The following is a 20,633-nucleotide window of genomic DNA, read 5'->3' on the forward strand; positions in this document are numbered from 1 at the left end:
TTTACACACCTGTTTTTCACGGAGCTCTTGTGGGCATAGACTGGAAACCCTCTGAGTCTTCTCTTCCCTGTCAAAGCCTGCCGTCCCCAACTTCTCACCCACATCAGTCGGAGTTGTAAGCTGAGATATACACAGATGTTGGGCCTGGAGTTAGTGCTCTTATGAACCAAGTGAAATAAGAAAGGAGTGATTAGGCTAGTTTTAAAAAGAGAAATGTTAGGTATTCTTTGCCCAGGTAACACAGTTTACAGGTGCTCAAGTCAGAACCCCACCCTTTCTCTAGTACAACGTTGCTGTTAGCAGATTGTAGGAATAGTAACTTCCATTTACAGATGATCTGTAATGCCCGGGTTACTTTATAAAAATTATCTCTGTTCATTTTTACTTAAAGAGATGAGCCTGAGTGTCACCATTGAGAGGGAATGCAATAACTTGGCCAAGAAGAAGGCAAGAAATTCAGAATCCAAACGTTCCTGCCTGTGTCCAGAACTTTCTCTCACAAAGCAGTTTAATCAGCCGGAGCCATTTCAGTGCCACGTTTGTGAGATGATTCTGAAGATCTCAGTGTTTAGAACAGCTCTCTTTATTTCCTCCCTGGAGTCTATTCTCCTTTCAGTCTCCCGATGAAAAGCCTGGGCACGCTAAGCTTCCTTTTTCTCACTCACTCAGAGCTTTCCACGGGTCCTCACTCGTGCGTGTCTGGTCACGGTGTTTGCTTTATCCACACCCGCTCACTCCCAGACTCCGTCTCTATCAAAAGTGCCATCCTCTCTACCTTGTGTCTACTCCATCCCTCAAGCCACGCCCACTCAAATTCTCGTTCCTGAATAACTCTACGGAGCATAATCCTGTCTTCCCCTCCAGGGCTGTCCCTAACCCCATGCCTTGCCTACAAGTCCCAGAAGCTACTGTCCCTGGAACTGCCATCCCATCTCCCCCCTCCAGTCTTCAAGTTACTCTGTCAGGACTCTTTTTAACGCTTCATAACACCAAATATTCTCCTCCTATGAAATTATTCTCTAACTCCTATGTACGTAGGAATACATATTCTTCCCCTCCCCTATACCCTCTAAGTCCTCCGCCTATACATCACTTGAGAAACTTCTTTCCTCGATGAGCATCTAAGCTGGGTGTCCCCTCTTCCTCCCTCGGGGAGCCCTTCCCTTCCCTTCAAGGTTATTATCACAGTTATAATGCTAATTTGTTGGTGAGAGAATCCACTGCTCTCCTTCACGAAACTGAAAACCCCAGGAAGTCAGAGACAGTGAGAATTACTTATATTAAATTTATATATTATATAACCATACATATACATGATGGCATGTAGAGCATGTGCCTGCCACACACAAAGACCGCCCGTGTTAAATATTTGACAAATGAATTACATGCAGACAACTTAAAAGCAGTGTGTCCCCTGTGTTTCATCCAAACGGAGAGTAGACATTCACTCTTCCCTAGAGCCCTCCAGAGGTAGAAGGAAGAAACTCAGGAAAGGCTTAAGCAAGCAGTTTGTATTCCTATTGGATGTCACTCCTTATTCTGTCTTCTATCACCCACCCTCTCCGTCCTGTCCTATCCTGCCCTGCTCCCCATTTCTCTCCTTTCCCTTTCCATCTCCTTTCTCCTCTTAAAGACACATTCCCTCAGCTATAGAGGAGAGCCTTAGGCCAAGACCAGCATCCTTTTTTAGAAGATCTTTATTCAGCAAGGCAGCAAATAGGAGCCTTTGAGATAGAAGCCCCTAGCGATGGAGCTTCAGGAAGACACCTGCTGTGCTGTGTTGACCCAGTGAAGCTAAGTGTACCACCAGGTCTTTGAGGGATCCTGGCTTCCTTTATACAGCGCTGGCTGCATTGGGGAATATAGATCTCCTATCTCATTCCTACTCCATTTTCACCCTCTGCCATAATACATAGCTTCCCTTCCCCAGAGCCTCAACCCTGTGTGTGCCGGTAAACGCTCCCTTAGACACATGCCGCCATGACTTCAGGGAGGCACCAGACCTTTGAACAAGCAGAGTGTGTGACTGCATTTTTAGCTCACATTTTAGCAACATTCATCGTAGCACTGAATTTTGTGACTCTCAAGAGAGTATAAAAGGAAAGTGACTAAACCACTCATGGAGTCAGACCGTGGGAAGGAGAAGTACTCTTTCATTCACAAAAGTGAGTCTCAGCTCAAAAGCAGTATTGTGGCTTGCCCTCCTGTAAAGCCCCGTGGGCTTTGTCCTGGGTGTGTTTCTTCGCTGCTGCATGCCTGCTTCAGACGCTGAAACTTCCCTACAGAGCACTTGAGACATGTCACCCACTGTGGGCACCTGTTTGGGTGGCTCTCAGACCTCTTGTTTCTCAGAGGCGATTCCCTAACATGACCCTTCTGATGCAATCCTTAAAAGTCGTTTCAGTTTGGTTTGGGTTTTGTTTTGGGGCTTTTTTGGGGGGTGGGTAATTTGTTTTGAAAGACACAGTCTCATGATGTAGCTCTGGCAATCATTATAGAGCCTTGAACTCACAGAGATCCTCCTGCCTCTGCATCTCGGTGCTGGGATTAAAGGCGTGTGCTGTCACACTCAGCAAAAGGGCATTTTGTGCATTGTGGAATTGCCCCAAAGGTCATACTGTCCAATGAAAATCTCAGGAAATATAGGCAGCCCTTCCAACAGAATTCCCACACTGAGGAAGGAACACAGGGGCCTAAGAAATGCTTCAGGCTGGCCGGTCAAGATGAGGAAATTATTTGGAAATGTAAAATATTCTATCTGTGAAAAAAAACTAAAAATTAGTTGAGTTTTCATAATTTGCATGGTTCAGATATTCCACAAATAGATGCATATAGGCTTTTTACTTATAGATTATAAGCCCGGATCCAGAGCACTGTAGATTATCTAAAATCACAGGAAGGGTAATACTGAAATCATTCCCAAACTAAGTAAGTAGAACTACACATGGAAATGGAACCAGCGAGATCAGAGAAGCATCCTTTTCCCTTCTCTGCTCTTTGCTACAATGTTCCTGGGGGACAACCTCACCCCACCTTACATAGATGCAAACATTAACCAGAAGTTCTGAAGGATGTAAATCCATCTTTCATGGCTCTGGCTTTGTAGCCTCTGTTTTCTTTCTTTCTCTTGGCCAAGCAGAGACAGTGCTGAGTCTTCACATTAACCAGTAAGTACCATCGCTGCCGGTGGGTGTTCCCAGAAGAAGAGAAGGAGGGAACGGGTGTGAATTTGTGCAAGGGATGTCTTGTGCCAGCAATTTGTGATAGCTGCAGTAGCCTACGACACACATGCCCTTCCTTTCTACAGCTGCAGCTGCTCTTCCAAGGCTGCACAAATCATACAGTGTCGAATTGTGGATTAAACCCAGGTGGACTTCACAATATTGTAGCCACAGCAGATCAGTAGAAATGATAGCAGGTGCATAAACTAATAAATGATTTCAGATGAAAGTCTTGAAGGCGACAGAACAAGTGTAGTTGTAAGTTTCTCCGGTCCTGCAGCCGCTTATAAAATAATCATTCAGAGGCTTAATATTATTTACAAACTGTATGGCCTATGGCAGGCTTCTTACTAGCGAGCTCTTTCATCTTAAATCAACCCATTTTATTAATCTATGTTTTGCCATGGCCGTGGCATTACCACTCTGCTGCCATCTTGCTGCTCCTTGGGCGGTGGCTGGCGTCTCTCTCCCTCTGCCTTTCTTCTTCCTGTCTTACTCTTTGAATTTCCTGCCTGGTTATGACCTGACTCGCCATAGGCCACAGCAGCTTCTTTATTTACCAATGGGAACAACATATATTCACAGTGTACAGAAAGATATCCCCCAGCAAACAAGTATTAAGATGTGTTTCTAGCGGGAGGAGGGAGGACAGGGGAATCCGTGGCTGACATGTAAAATTAAATTAATTATAAAATTTAAAAAAAAGAAAAAGAAAAGAAAAAAAGATGTGTCTCTATATTTTCTAAACTTAAATTTTCAATTGTTACTGAAGTTCACTTATTGTTCTTCCAAAATTAAAAATCTTACAGGGATATTTACAAATAAAAGTGGATTTTTTTAAATGATTTAAAATATAGATTTAGGACTAAGTGCATTTTTTGAATGTCCATACTCTCTCCTATTAAAAAAAATCAAATATTTCACGCTGAGTGCCTCAGAAAGTTCTGAGTTACAGAAAAGAGAGTGAGACAATAAATTCATTATCATCTGCTGGTGCTTAATCATTGTGGCATTTTTATTGATTTAAATTATGGTAAATCCACTCAGTCCAAGGGAGTGGAGAATGACTTTCCTGGAATCCTCCTGCCTCTTTTCTCTTTACTCTCACAATGTCTTCAGTAGACCTAGAGACATCTTTACAGATTTCCAGGCAGTGCCCTGGAGCCTAGATCGCTATTAGAGCCCAGAAATATAGACTTCTGTTAGATTCAGAAGGGAGCAAGTAGGACAGGAAAGGAGTCTGTGTTTATGTAAGAGTTCTCAGGATGTCATTAACTCACAGTTTGGGTGAAGATTTTGAAATGAAACAGTAGGTTAGCTCTTGCATTTTGGTGAAGACTGTGGTCCCCCCTATTTCTATGGGCATGGACAAAAAAATATGCATTGTGGTTATATTAGACCATTTGTTACTATTATGAAATGCCTGGGGTGAGATGGTGAGATGCTTTAAAAAGAAATCAAAGGGCTCATTGAAGTCAAGCCAGCCATGTTAGTACGGCTTGTGGTGAGGACCTACTGAATGATCGCATCGTGGCAGGAATATAGCTGGGAACAGCTGATTCCATAGCTAGAGAGGACACCCAAAGCCGCCCGAGCGCCGGGCTCACTCACTTGGACTGTCTTTCTGTCTTAGTTTTTCCCAGTTACTATGACATTTGCACTCACAGTTCAAGGGTACAGTTCATCAGAAGGTGAAAGCTTCTGGAGCTCAAAAGCATCTGGTCACATTGCACCCACAGCCAGGAACAGAGAGCAATGAGTACAGGCTGAGGCTTAGCTCCCTTTCTCCATCACCACAGACCGGAACCCCAGCCAGGGAATGGTGCCACCCACAGTAGGCCAGTCTTCCTACCTCAGTGTAAACAAGATAATCCTCCACAGACATGCCCAGGGGCCCATCACCCAGTGATTCTCCATTCTCTCAAGCTGATAATTAACACTAACGATCACGCTTTCTGGTTTGACTTTTCTGTGTTGCCAGAGAGCAAACGCAGAGTTTCATACATACATATTAGACAAGCGCTCTACCACGGAACCACGTCTCCAAACCATAATACTCACTCTTATGAGAACACACTGATGACTAGCGTCCCTTTATGAGGGTGACAGTTTCCATGGCTTAGTGACCTCCCACTAGGCTCCACTTTATCAAGATCCCATCCCCTTTGACGTCACCTTATTGGCTCCCAAGCTTTCACTGTACCAACCACCGGGAAGATACACACCCAAACCATAGCAGATGTAACTTCCCAAACTACTGGGCTTTTCATTCTTCTATGTATACCAACTTTGGGAAATTTCCCTCTCTAGTCTTGAGAATTATTTCATAATTGCCTCAATTTCAGATTGTAGTAGTATGCCTCATAATGCCCTATATTTTATATGCAATAAGATATTTTATACCTTTGGAATACCCTTCATACCTAAACCTGGTTGGGGACCAGATGCCTCGAGAAGATCTATCTCACCAGACAGGTGGAAACACGTTCATAACCAACTTCCAAGGCATTAAAGGCATTCTGCAGATGGCAATATAAAAATTCTTACAGACCACATGGCCATATCACATCCAATGTCAGCGGTCCTCCTTCGCCAACTCTTTTCAAACGTATCTGGTAACAAATAACTCCCTTCAAACCAAGCCCATAGCTTAAGGTGACATGTCCTTCCTACCCCTCACCACACAATAAATCCATCTACAGATGAGTTCTTTAAGCATGACCATGAAGAGGAGGGAGGTGACTCTGTGGTAGAATACTTGCCTCATACATATGAAGCTTAGGGTTTGTCCCCTAGCACCACACAAAAGAAGTAAAAGCAAGTAGATGGTTAGGAAGTGTGGTGGTTAGTGCTAGTTGCTAAATTGATGCAATCTAGAATCATCTAGGAGGTGGGTCCTGGGGCAGACCTGTGTGAGCTGACCTTGACACAGATAACAGCTCTACCTCAGAGGGGTTTGTTGAGCAAGAGAATGAAATTAGACATGTGAAGGTGTTTTACAAACTATAGCTGACCATTAAAATGTAAGGAAGAGTAATAATGGTTTATAATATTCATTCATCATCCCACCCTATCTTAATTTACTTGATTTTTGACATCTAACTTATTTTCTATCCTTGCCAAGTATAGGGCAATTTTCATGTGATTGGAAGTTCCACTTACTTTATAATTAGCAAATAAGTATGTACGAAGGCTCCAGTAAGTGAGGACTCAGGACACTGGAGTGTGGGCTTTCTGCTTCTGTCCAGCTAAGGACTCCTCATGTGCCTTTGCTCAAGGCCTTCTTTGTTTTCTCACTGATAGAGCATTGGTTGCCTTACTACCAATAACCATGTTGCTCTCTTATTACATCTACACATGCATTTAAACCTCTACATGTAGTTAGAGTTTTTCTGGTCCTGCCTGGCCCACAGTTAGGACAAATCTCTCTAACCCAGCCAGTCCTACAGCAGCTCAGACCCAACCAAGTAAACACACAGAGACTTATATTGCTTACAAACTGTATGGCCGTGGGAGGCTTCTTGTTATCTACTACTTCTATCTTAAATTAACCCATTTCTATTACTCTATACTTTGCCACGTGGCTCATGGCTTACCGGCATCTTTACATGTTGTTTGTCATGGCGGCGGCTGGTAGTGTCTCCCTCTGCCTTCCTGTTCTCTCAGTTCTCCTCTCTGTTAGTCCTGCCTATACTTCCTGCCTGGCTACTGGCCAATCAGTGTTTTATTTATCAATCAGTCATCCACAACATCTACATTTGTCCTAAGTTTGTTTGCTGTTTGATTTTATGTCTCCCTCTTAGATATACCCAAAGAGGTGATTTTTTTTTTAAGTAAATATGTGGTAAATATTTTAAAACGTATTTCAGGGAGTTGGAAAATAGCTCAGTCGGCAACATTTGCCAGGCAAACATTAGGACCTACGATCAGGGCCCAGAACTCACATCCTAGTGTGCACATGCTTTTAATCCAAGTCTGAAGGAACAGAGACTGGCCAATCCCTTGAATTCATTAGAAAGCCAGTATAGCTTAGTTAGCTAGCCCCGGGTCCCAGTGAGAGACCCTCTCTCAAGAGATGAAGTGGAGCCAGCGAAATGGCCCAGCAGATGAGAGCTGGGGAGCTGAGTTCAACCACTGGAACCCACATGATAGAAGGAAAGAACCAACTCCCACAAGTTGTCCTCTGACCTATAGACATATGCTGTCACACACACACACACACACACACACACACCACACACACACACCACACACAAAACACACATACACACACACATAAAACATACACATCACACACACACACAATACACAAAAAACACATACACAACACAAAACACATACACACAACACAACACACACATCTGAAAGTTCCCAAGGAAATTGTCTTTGGGGCTAGTTAAGTGGTTATTACTCATTTGTCTTATTTTAGATCTGACTCTTGAGAATGACCAGGTGCTGATTTCTGGCCATAAACATACAGCCGAGTGTAGCTTAGGGTGCTAGAGAGGGTTCTAAACATGCATGGAGCCATTAATTCTTCCTGGAGGACCTGACCTTCCTTCACAGTCTTAGGGGGCTGAGCTTCCTGAGTCGTAAGAACTATTCTTAGGCCAGCAGACTCTCTTACATAAGTGGTTTCTCTGCCTCAGCCGAGCCTGGTGGAACCTGATCTGTTTTCTGTATGGATCACTCATCCAACGCTGGAAACCCTGGCAGTGTCTCTTTTAAGCCTGAAAAGGAATCAAAATGTCTATAGGATGGTAATAGAATGTGATAATTGGGCAGTAGCTATATATGCCAAAACCTTCAAGCAGTTGGGGGCAAGGATTTTTTTTTATCTTGGAGGAAATGTTTCTATTTTCCTCTATGCTTGGCCCTTTAAATAACAGTTTGACTGTTCCCACTCTCTGAAGCAAGTGGAGGCATAACCTTGACTTCACTGGAGAGTTTCTCCTGAAGTCTTGACACTAGCATCGACGGTGGGAATGAACCTTCTAGAACTCCTACAAGAAGGACACAGTGGTACCTGACAGTGTGGCAGGTCCCCAGGCCTGAGCTCAGGGGGCTCTTTAGAAAATGTTATGGGCTACTTTTTCTTATCTTTTATTTTAAAGGTAAAATTTTCTTTGTCGTTCAGGTAGGTGTATGGATGCCCTCCAAACTTACGTTAGGACCCCTATTGTTCCTTTCCCAAAAGGCATGTGTAAATGTCTATAAAAGCAGTGCCAGCCTGTCAAATTCATTCTGGAACCTGTCATATAAACCCCAATATGGTTACTTCCTGTATCCTTTTCCTCAGCAGGGGCTTTGGCTCACTGTCAGTTTCTGAGCTCTAATGTCCCCTGCACTAAATTCGTAGTAAAGCATCACTCTACAGAGAGTCAAGAAAAGTGGGGACCTTCGCAGCAACAAAACTATAGAATTCGTAATGTCAGCTCTCAAGATCTATGAAAAAGCTAAATCAATTAAGGTACAGTGATGCTGTGTTCTTACACAGCTCTAGAGATGTACCTAAGTAGGGCAGTGGTGGAGTCAAAACACGACAGACAGACCGACAGACAGACACAAGCCAGGATCTAGTGGTCTGGGCTCTCAGCATCTTCATATACAGTGGAGCAGGGAGGTGGGATTATCCGACCAGCTAAACAAGGAGGTTGATGTCATGGTATGCAGCTGGTGTAGGTGATCTCAGTAGAAATATTTGTAGGCGCACAGTCTTCAGGCCACAACACATGGAGCATGGACAGAAGGCTTTGGTGGGCGGTTTCTGAACATATTGTCAACATTCACACTTGGGTCCGGGAGGGGCTCAGCCATGTCTCTGAGCCTCCCCTGGAAAAGCTTGGCCATCCCCTTGGGTGTGAGGTGTTTGACACCCTGGACATGGCTGCACACAAGTCGAATAATGCACATCCACTTAAGCCTTCACTCAGTCCCTACAATGTCATCCTGACATAAGAAAGGACTAGTAAACAGAGGAACTAGTACCCAGAACCACTACTATGCAAATACCCATATGTAGTCACCAGTAATCAGACATGAGACTTGGGTGGTATTATAAAGCAACAAGAGAAAAAATACCTCTCTATTAAATTGAAATGAACTCCCAATGGGCTATCTAACTGTGAAATTAAATCAAAAACTGTAGGAAAAATATGGGAGAATATCATCATGATGTTATAGAAACAAAGACTTCTTTAAAAAAAAAGTCATGTAACATAAAAATTGAGTAGCTAAAATCTCCTAAACCAATACTTAAAATTCCCAGCATTTAACATTTAGGAGGCAGAGGCAGGTAGATGAAAGTTTCAGGGTCATCCTTGGCTACGTAAGTTCAAAGCCAACTTGTCTCCTAACGACAGCAGCAGTCCAGGGAGCTGGATCAGTCGGTAGAAGCATTTGCTATGTTAACCCAATCACTTGAGTTTGGTTCCCAAATAGTTAAAGAGCCACATGCAGTGTATCTGGGATCCCAGCAGTCCTATGGCAGGATGGGAAGTGTAGACTAGAGAATGCTCCCAAGTCAACTTGTCTGCAAGGTGGAAGGAAAACCAGCCCATGCAAGCTGTCCTCTGACCTCTACATGTATGAGTACACACACACACACACACTTTCTCTCTCTCTCTCTCTCTCTCTCTCTCTCTCTCTCTCTCTCTCTCACACACACACACACACACACACACACACACACACACACACACACAGAGAGAGAGAGAGAGAGAGAGTAGATAGATGATAGATCGATAGATAGATAGATGGATGGATAGATGGGTAGATAGATAGATGATAGGTAGATAGATAGATGTGAGAGAGAGAGATGGATACATGATAGATAGGTAGTTAGGTAGATAGATAGATAGATAGATAGATAGATAGATAGATAGATAGATAGATAGATAGATTGATAGATTGATAGATAGATTGATAGATGATAGAAGATAGTAAAATGATAGAAGATAGATGATATATAGATGGAAGCTTCTCACCATCAAAACACACCAGTAACAGTAAGAAATAATGAGCCACAGAACTAAGTTCATTCACAAACCATATATCTAGCAGTGATTCATACTATAGTAAGTTTAAAATTTTTTGGATTTATTTTATGTGCAAGTGTTTTGCTTGCTTGTGCATGTATGTCTGTGCACCACGTGTGTGCCTGGTGTCCATGGACCCCAGATGTGGGTGTTGGAGCTCCTGGAGCTGGAGTTAAGGATGATTGTAAACTACCATGTGGGTGCTTGGAACTGAACCTGGGTCCTCTGGAAAAGGAGCAGTGCTCTTAACCACTGAGCCAACTCTCTTGTCCTGTCATAGGTGTTTTATAGGAAGTCAGATACTGTAAGAGAAAATAAAAGGAAGCAGAGAGCACTTGAACAGGGGGCGTTAAGAGTCAAATGGCCAATGTGTGTATGGAAAGTTAGTCAATGACTTTAGTCATCAAACAAATGCAGATTGGTATACAAAGTAATACCACCATGTGCTAACTTTGTGGCTTTTATGTTGGAGCTGAGGATCCAAACTCAGGTCCTCATGCTTGCACAGAAAACACTTTACTCGCTGAGCCAGCTCCCCAGCTCCCATTTTAAAGCTTTTTTAATTGCTAATTTATTGTATGTTGTCTATTAGAAATACAGTGCTTGAAAACTACATCAGAATGTGCTTTCCATGTTCCAGTACACTTCATCTTAAATCCTAATTTTTCTGGAAAGTTAAAGCATACATTCACAACATTTATTGAGCTGGAAGAAGAATCCAAATAGAGTAAAATTTATGACATACCTGAGGCCAACGTGAGTTTGGATAAAGCATGCTTGGTGACTGATCTTAGCCCCTGTGACAGGCTTATCATGATAGTCTCATCGACTGTACAATATCCAGACTTCCTATTTTAATATGGCTGAATTTTTTAATATATGGCTTATGGTATTTTTAAACCTTTTAACTGAAGTGCAGCAACATAGAGAATCACAAATCCTGGGTTTCCGCTTGATAAATTTTCATAAACTGAACACATCTAAGTAATCGCACCCAGATTTGGAACGTTATCAGCATCAAAAATACACTACTATCCACTTAAGTCACTCCCCCATGTCAAGGATAGCCATTAGTCTGCCTTCTAACAGAATAGGCTAGCTTTGCTTAGTCTTGTACTTAAAAATAAACTAAAGCTTAACTTATGCTCAATATTATATGTGTGAGATTCATATGGCTGGGGTTTGGTTTGATAACTTATTCTCTTTGTTGCATAGTATTTCACAAGGCAAATATGCCTACAGTTTATTTTGCTTCTTAGGTATTTTCTGTTTTTCTTGCTTTTATATAAGTTTCTATGGGAAACTGAAATTGAGTTGCCATAGGATAGACCTGTGCTTACCTTCCACAGATAATGTCAAAGGGCTTCTGTGATGATTTAAGTGAGAATGATACCTCCTCTGGCTCATCTTTTTTTGATGAGCTTGGTTGCCAGTTGTTGAAATTGTTTGGGAAGAATTAGGAGGTGTGGCCTTATTGGAGGAGATGTGTTACTGGGGGTGGGCTTTGAGGTTTGAGAAGGCATACCATTCCCCCTTTCCTCCTCCTTCTCCTCTCCCTCCCTCCCTCCCTCTCTCTCTTAAAATGTGAGTTCTCAGCTGTTCCTGCTATCATGCCTTTGTTCTGTCTTCACGGACTCTAACCCTCTGAAGCCATAAGCCTAAATTAAATACTCGCTTTGATAAATTGCCTTGGCCACGGTGTCTTATCACTGCAATAGAAAAGTCATTAAGACAGCCTCCAAAGAGAGCTGTATGAATTCTCCTTCCACACAGGCAGTGAGAATTCTAGTTGCTTCATGTGGTTGCAGTGGTCAGTCTTTCCCAGAAGCCACTCGGTTTTGTGTGTGGCAATAACACAAATCTGTAACCTGGACACAGGGCAGGAGAGGAGGGATGAATGAGTCAGGAAGCACCTGGGGCTTGTTGGCTGGCCAGTGTAGCCAAATTAGCAAACTCCAGGGTCAATAAGAGATGCTCTCAAAAAATATGGTGGAAAACAATAGAGGACATCTATCTAACACTGATCTATGGCCACACCAGCACTCACACATAAGCAAGCACACACTCAGACCTACATACACACAGACTAACAACTTAATATTTTATTGGATTTCCACTATGCTGAAAATGGCTGGAATTATTAGAGGTATTACTTTCATAGCATATCATCAATATGTAAACTGAAGGTATTTCTACCTAGAAGAACATAAGGCAGGCAAAGCTAATTTGGCATGTGCAGACTTTCTACCGTGGTTGGGAAGCTGTAGTCAGGACCTACACTCATTGAAATGCAGAGCTCAGAAGTGGGAAAACTGATTAACAAAATAAAAAAAAATCCAGAGTGTTTCCCATATAAATAGTCCTCAGCGTAGCTCATGTAATTATGTAGCCCATAAATCAACACAGCGTGCAAAAGCTTCAATCCTGATGCAAATATCTTAATGACTGAGACGTCTTTAATCATGAATAATTCATATCTACATGATCCATTTTTTTCCCCAACTGTGCTTCACTACAGCAAGATAAACTAATCATTTGTCTGTGGCTGGGTTCTTGATGTTTTTCTTCCCGGGTTTTCTTCTGTTTCTTTTTCTCCTGTGACACACTCCATTTTTCCTCTTGTACTTTCTTACATAATAGTACCACATTCTTCCACCCTGTCCACTTGTTCTGACTCCCCCCATGCATCTTGTTAGAAATCTTGGCACGCAGCCAGTGCTCTGGAGCCCCTACTTTTCAGAAGGGCCTGTGAGAATGGAATAGGGTGGCAGGGAGGGAAATAAGCTTACTGCCGCAAGGTTGTATGAACATCTTGATGATGTGGTGGGGAAACGTTTATTGTGGAAACTGATCGCCAGAAAAGGCTAATGACTGACTTAAACGTTAACAGTTGCCTATCCCCTTCTGTGACATAGGAAGCAACTTTCCACATGGGTAATTCTGGGAAGTGGTACCTGTTGAAATAGTTCCGTTGTTTTCCCATTGCTTATTCCAATCAAACCAACTGAGAAACATTGAGATTGGATTCTAGCTCATTTGTTTGCCTCAAGCCAACCATACCTGTTCTTGTTCAGGTATCACTGCCAATCCTTGAGACCTACCATGGTTAATTGGTTTAAAAAAATAATTGGAGACAGGCTGGTTTGGGGAATTCTCCAAGGTTCGATGCCCCTCTCAGTGCCTTCATGTCTCTGCATTCTTTTCTGGACCTCTGTGTGAGTCTTTGTGTGATGCTCGTATCTGTTAAGAGTTTGTGGTCCTGCAGGTGGCATATTTATGTAACTTTTCCAAGCTGCTTGAGTTTCCAAATACATTCAAGTTCCATCTAGAAGAAAATGGAGCTACCTTTCCTCCAAGGGATCATACATTAATTCTTCAGCTATTGGATAAAGTCGGGTATTTCGCAGTTTTATATTATGAGGTGTTGCTTGGAATTCCTGGAATGCAGGCTTTGAAGTTAAATTAAAAACACAAAACACTTCCTTATAGTGCCCTCCATGCAGGGGTGCTCATTCTGTCACAAGAACAGCCATCATGATCCCAAATACAACTTCTGTATCATCAGCATCGTTGGCCTCCCACCTAAAGTAAGGAATAGACAATCATCCTTTAGCTCATTTCATTGATAAATATTAGTGGATACCTATCATGTCTGAGCTTGCCTTGGAGGCATCAACTAGTCAGTCACTATCATGAACCAAAAATAGGAATTCCCAGAGGCGTAGACTTTATGGCGTTCTACCTGGAGAACAACTGTTGAAGAGCATATGCTAAAAGCATTGAGGAAGAAAACATATAGCTCTATGTAAGTGTGTAGCAGGCATATTGGCGTGGTTTGGAGGTTCAGGCAGGAATCCCTGTAGATGTGGCGTTAGAGCAGAGCCAGGTGAGAGTTGGGGTATCCTAGGTACAGAGAACAATGTATATGACGGATTATGAGGCAGGAGGGAGCATGATCGCTCTGGAGAACTAAAAGAGCAGACAGAACCCGGAGGGTAGAGAACAAGAACGGACTGGTGGGAAATAAAACTGAGGCAACAAGGAGCATCCAGATCACAAGTCCTCGTGTGCAGCAAGATCTTGTTCCATGTGGGAAGGCTTTAAGCACTGGGGCTAAAGTAAGATTTCATCTTTGAGTGATCACTTTGAGTTGGGAAGGTATAACTCATGAGAGGATGCTGGGATATGAGATGGTGGCAACTTGAACTGAAAAGGTGACTGTGGTTATAGCAAGAAAAAGCAGAGTTGAGCCTTATTTCAAAAGCAGACTCAAGATGAATTAGTGAGGACCATAGAGAATCTAGAGTTGGGAAGTGACTCCTGGGTTCAAGTTTGTACGATATAGAAGAGTGTGAGACATTATGGGGAGAAGCAAGTCAGGAGACGTGGTGGAGCAGATGAACTCACCCTTTGGGTTGGGACATGTGTCTGGCCTGCTTATGACATGGGAAAGAATCACTCTACATGGCAGAAGAACTTGGTGGAGATGTATGTTGGACAGTTCAATCTGGTCGTGACCACAGCACGTGAAAGTATAGGCCACCATGGAGAGCGGGAGAATGGCTCTTACTCAGCAAGCTGTGGTCACTAGTTCCCAGCCATCTTTTTGTGGGATCTCAATCTTCTTTTCCTTGCCATTCTTTTTCTACACAGGTAAAAAATTCATCCTGATAAAATCTTTTAGACAGTTACAGTTCTGATCCGAAAACTTTATGTTGTGCTGTGGAATAATCTTCTTGTACACTGTAAAGATTTGTCACTTGAATTGGTTTAATAAAACATTGATTGGCCAGTAGCCAGGCAGAAAGTGTAGGTGGAGAAACCAAACTAAGAATGCTAGGAAGAGGAAGGGCAGAGTTGGGAGTCACCAGTCAGACACAGAGGAAGCAAGATGAGAATGCCATACTGAGAAAAGGTACCAAGCCACGTGGCTAAACATAGATAAGAATTTTGCATTAATTTAAGTGTAAGAGCTAGTTGGTAGCCTGAGCTACCAACCAAGAATTTATAATTAATATAAGCCTCCGTGTGGTAATTTGGGAAATAGTTACTGGGTATTTGGGAGTTGCTGGTGGGACAGAAACTTCCAAGTACAATGTTGTGTGATGTATGTCTGAAGATTGGGCACCATCCCTCAAACTGTTCGTTAATGTTTCTGTGTTCATAAGAAAACATTAATCCTGAGCTGTTTATTTCCGACTTCGAAAACATCAGTTGTCTAGAATCCCATTTGCGTTCATCAGTTCATCTCTTCTCATTAGTAGAAGTTTACAATTTTGATTCTAGCTATTATGTGTTTTATAATGTAAGTTCCAAGCCTTCCTTGATTTTCTTTCTCTGGCTGACCAGTGGTCTCTGCCTTATGTGGCGTCATTGTTGCTCTGTAAATTTGTTGCTTTTATAGATAGCTTCTAAAATTAAGAATGAAGAAGGTGGGGTCTTCTGCAGGCAATAACTGCAGCCACATGGTGAGTTCAGCAAGGACAACTCTCTTGGCCTCCAGCCCTGAACCACAATGCCTCTTCCCTCTAACATAACTTTCTGTTTCTTGGTTCAGAATTTGGAAGCATTCCACTTTAAAAGAGACCCATCATTTTCACATTTATGTCCCTCAAGTGCAAATACTGCATATGCTATTCTCCTAAATCCTTAACAGCAATACTCCTTGACGGGTGACCTTTATTCCAGTTTCCAGTCGCCTAAGTATGCCAGAGTAGCTGTGATGTGGTTTTCTTCCCCTTTAAATTAATGGGAGCAAAGAACCTAGTATCTTCTGCCTCGACTATGTGATATCCCTGTTCCTACCATTTCTTTCTATACAAAAACCTGATACTTAGTCTTTATTATAATTAAAACATTAGAACCATGCAAGGATGTGAATGCCAATACTTTGACATATCTGTAGGCAAGGAAACAATTCTAATTAAAGTGATTATAAAGAATTTTTATCTACTGATAGGCTCTTTTAAAACTGATACTTAATCTTGATAGAGGCTGAGAGTATCTGAGGTATCTGAGAGTGTCCGTTACCCAAAATAGTTGAAGAAGATGAAGAATGTGTTCAGTCTGTATGTTTTTCTGATTTTTTTAAAGCATTTGCATATGTGTAGTAAAGTTGATGAGAGATCAGACACAAGTATAAGCATAAAATTCATTTATGATTCATCTATATGTTATGCGCACAGTTTAAAGCAATTTTCTGCAATATTTTTAATAAATTTGTTCATAAAACATTTCATGTTATGAAATTTTTCCACTGTAGCACCAAGTAGAAAAATTAACAGATTAAGTAATAAATAACATGAAAGCCTCATTGCTTTCATTTTTTTTAAAGCAAAATAAATTTATAATCAGGTATAGCAAGGCCGTGAGGAAGAGCATGAGTGATCACCGTCCCACAGACCCATTTTCTTTTCAAACCCACTCAGAGTTAAGGAAGTGGTTTGGTAAAAAATAACTGATCATTCAAAAATTTTATAAAGATAATGATTTAAAAAAAAAAGCCTGGCTCGACATTATGTCAGGAGACCAGAGAAATTAGCCCAAGATCACGGCCACCATAGAGTGGGGTTCAGGAGCAAAGTAACAGTAGGCTCTGGGTAGGTAGTCATGACACCTCAGAACCAAAAACTGTTTTGATAGAGTAAGGCCACTGGCTCTCTCGGCTGTTACTCATGAGAACAAATTCTGAAATGGTAGGAATAGAAGTAAACCCCAAAGAAGAGAAATCTCCATCTTCTCGATACTGAGTTATTTCAGGCATTTAGGAAAGTCATACATACAAGAATTCTTATATATTATTCAGGGTTCTCTAAAGGGACAGAGCCAATGGCATGAATATATAATCTAAAAGGAATTTAGTAGATTTGCTTACATGATACAGTCTGGGTAGTCTGACAATGACTGTCCCCACACCAGAGAGGCTGAGAACCTGAAAGCTGCTCCATTCACAAGGCTGGATGGATGGCTCCGCAGGACCAGTCAGGCACTGTAAGCATTCCTAGAGTGTCGCTGGTTTTCCTTTGGTCCAGTTACAAGTCTGACAAAGCTGGAATCTGATAACAGTGGAAAAAAACAGAACATAGCAGCAGCATCCACAGGGTAGGTGACCTCACACACAGGGTAGATGAACTCACCGACGAGATGTGAAGAAGCAGAAAGTGTGGCTTTCCCTTCGGACTTGCTTTCATATGGGCTGCTGCCACCCTTCCCAGCACTTGGGAGGCAGAGAGAGCAGATCTCTGTGAGTTCTAGGACAGCCAGGACTATTACACAAAGAATCCCTGTCTTGAAAAATCAAAAAAATAAAAATAATAATAATAAAAACCCAACAACAAAACTACCCAACAACAAAACTGTCCACATTTAGCATGGACTTTCCTCTTTCAAATAATCTGGTCCAGAGACTCTCTCAGGTGTCCCCAGCAGCTTGTTCCTTCATTGACTCCAGATAAGTCACATTGACAATGAAGAGTAACCATCAGGAGCCCACCCCTTACAACTTGCCACTCAGTCACATTACCTTATGTTATGCTTAATTTTCAAATGAAAGTAATAACAACATAATTCCACCTCACGTGATAGTTTAGTTAGGTTTATGTTACTGTGATCAAACACCATGGCCAAAAGCAGCTTGGGCAGGGAAAGGGTTTATTTCAGCTGACAGGGTAGAGTCTATCACAAAGGGACATCAGGACAGGAGCTCAAAGCAGCCACCTCAGGCAGGAACTAAGGAAGGGGCCTTGGAAGAATGCTGTGTACTGGCTTGCTCCCCATGGGCTGCCTCAACTTACTTCTTGTGCCACCGAGGACTCCCTGCCCGTGGGTGGCATTGCCACCAGTGAGCTAGACCCTCCCCCACCAGTCATCAATCAAGAAAATGCTCTGTAGAGTTGCCTACAGGCAGTCTGACGGAGGCCTCTTCTTTCCAGATAGTACTAGCTTATATCAAGTTAGAAAACAAATAACCAGGACACGTGGTATAACCACTGATATATAAACACAAACATTGCTTTCTCTTCCCCAGAAGAGGTGGCACAAACCTCTGAGCAACGCTTCTTCTGTTAGTGTCCCATAGCTTAAATATGATAATATAGATTTGTGGCAGCTAGCCCTTGATATTGTCTCAATAAATGTTACATTATGTAGTAGAAAAATAGAGGAGGGAAACCAGATATTTGCTTAAGACATATGTATGTATGCACAAACATATTCCTAACAAAATAGGACAGGACTTCTTGTGGTGATTGCAACCTTCATTTCTGTAACTGGTCATATAGCTTTAGCTAATTTTTATAACAACCTTCCTCAACTACCTGTTCTATATTTCCTCCATATTTGGCAAGTACCTCAGCAACCTAGAGGGGTTATCATTTTCTCATTTAGAGAAATCGATCCCCATACTTCTTCCTCATCAGTTTCCCAATCATTTTCCTTTTAGGTCCCAAACCATTGGATGCAGCCCGTGGGTCAGTATAATCACACATCTGACCATTTCTCCTACCAAGCACAATGTACAACTTTGTGTATTACATGAAGTTCTGCCTACTGTGAAGATTTCCCTTCACCGGTGTCCTTTGGGGTAGTCCCCAAAAGGTGGCTTTAATGCTGCAGCTGCCCATGTCTGGGTGATTCTTGCATAGATAGCATGCAGAACCATCTGTAAACCAGGCCCTGGTCTTCTCTTCTTCAGTACACCAATCACAGGGCACAATTTATAAGGCTGCAGGTGCATACATGAAGACAGATGACATTGTAACAGGTAGAGAAACCATAGACATTTGGGCAACTTCTTCATGTGACTTGTTTGTGCCTTCAAGACTTGCTCTGACCAGATCATGTATACATCATCAAATCATTCCAGTCAATGAAGGGTTGCTGTTACATACACCAAACTTTATAGCTTGATGAGTCAGAGAATACCTAGCTCGAAATAAACAACTCAGAACTCATAACAACTCGTTGTCAAATGTTGTTCAGTTCCATTAATGACCAATAGCAGGCCAGAAGACAGATGTCTCTGAAAGGGAGAATAATGGCCTGTCTGCATGTGACATTCAGGCCTTGCTCTAAAATCCCAATGGCCTCTGCTGTGGTCCACCTATGGAGGCCTGGCAAGGGCTTCAAACAGTATTCCCATCTTCCGCTGACACTGTGAATCCCATCAGCTGTGCTGGATCATATGACCTAAGAGGCAAAGCAGCCTGCACGGCGGCCAGGACCTGTTGAAGAACTGTTTCCTAGTCTAGGCCCCCCTCAACACTAGCCGCTTCCCAAATCACTTAGAACATGGGCCAAAGTCATACCCCCAAGGGAAGAATGTGCTACCCCACGCTTCTTTCTTGATAGTTAAGTCTGAAAAATAAGGGGCAATTGCTGAAATAAACTTGATCATGTAGTTCTTAGGCATTTGGAACAGGTTTTCAGAAAGAATATGAGGAGTTTGGAGCTTGGGGTTAGAAAGCCCTTGAATGTGATAAACAGAGCTTAATAATAGAACACTCTCCTGGGAGTTTGGGAGGCAAGGATGCTGGGAGACATGCATACAATAGAGGCCCAGTTCGTGCGGTTTCACAAAGGAACAGGAATCTATCAGGAACTGGACTAGGGACCATTTGGTCTGATATTTTGGCCACAAACCTGGCTTCATTCTGCCCATGCATTGAGAACCTGCGCCAGGTTGCACTGAAAGATAATGGCCTCATTTGTCTGATGGAGGAAGTTTCAGGACAGGAAAGCATTCAGATTGGTGCTGAGAAAGCAGCTTTAACTGTTGCAGGAGTTCAATACCACTGAAGGTCAATCTCCTTTGCTCCCCTGAGACAATATGAAAGCTGATCCTTGAAGGCACATCCCGGCCCATCAATGGCTCCATCGTGTGAAAAAAAAAAATCCAACTTCATTTCAAAGAAGAAAGCCTAAGCGAAAGGGGCTCCCAGCTCTCCAAAACTAGCTGCCCAGCAAGCAGTTTCCCACACGTCATCTTGCGGAAGCTGGGGGCCCATAGATTTAAGCTGCTGCTTGCTATTTGGCAATTTAGAGATATCATCTATCTACTCTCTCTCTGTGTCTCTGTCTCTGTCTCTCTTTCTCACTCTCTCGCTCTCCTCTCTCTCCCATTCTTTCCTTCTTCCCTTTTTTTCATCCATCCTTTCTCCATCTACACCATCTGCCCTCCATGAATCAAGACACATACATATGTACATACATGGTAAGTGCTGGTTATGTATTGAATTAATTGACTTTAAAGAAAATCTAGGATGTTCCAGGCACTGTTCCAAGCAGTGTCGAGAGCAAAATGATCCATGAGATATTATCCTAACTGACATAAAGACTGAGATCCAATTCCAGGGACTGGTGTGTACACATAGAATGG

General features: G+C 42.4%; 1 protein-coding gene across 12 annotated transcripts in view; it reads left to right on the top strand.

The window, feature by feature from the left end:
• Grip1 (glutamate receptor interacting protein 1) overlaps nt 1-20,633 on the top strand; it is a 644,324-nt gene that overhangs the window by 511,168 nt on the left and 112,523 nt on the right. The gene's annotated exons all lie outside the window — the stretch shown is intronic.

This window comes from Peromyscus californicus, unplaced genomic scaffold, assembly GCF_007827085.1.
Source record: "Peromyscus californicus insignis strain IS unplaced genomic scaffold, ASM782708v3 Scaffold_24__1_contigs__length_46423439, whole genome shotgun sequence".
NCBI classification, from domain to species: domain Eukaryota; kingdom Metazoa; phylum Chordata; class Mammalia; order Rodentia; family Cricetidae; genus Peromyscus; species Peromyscus californicus.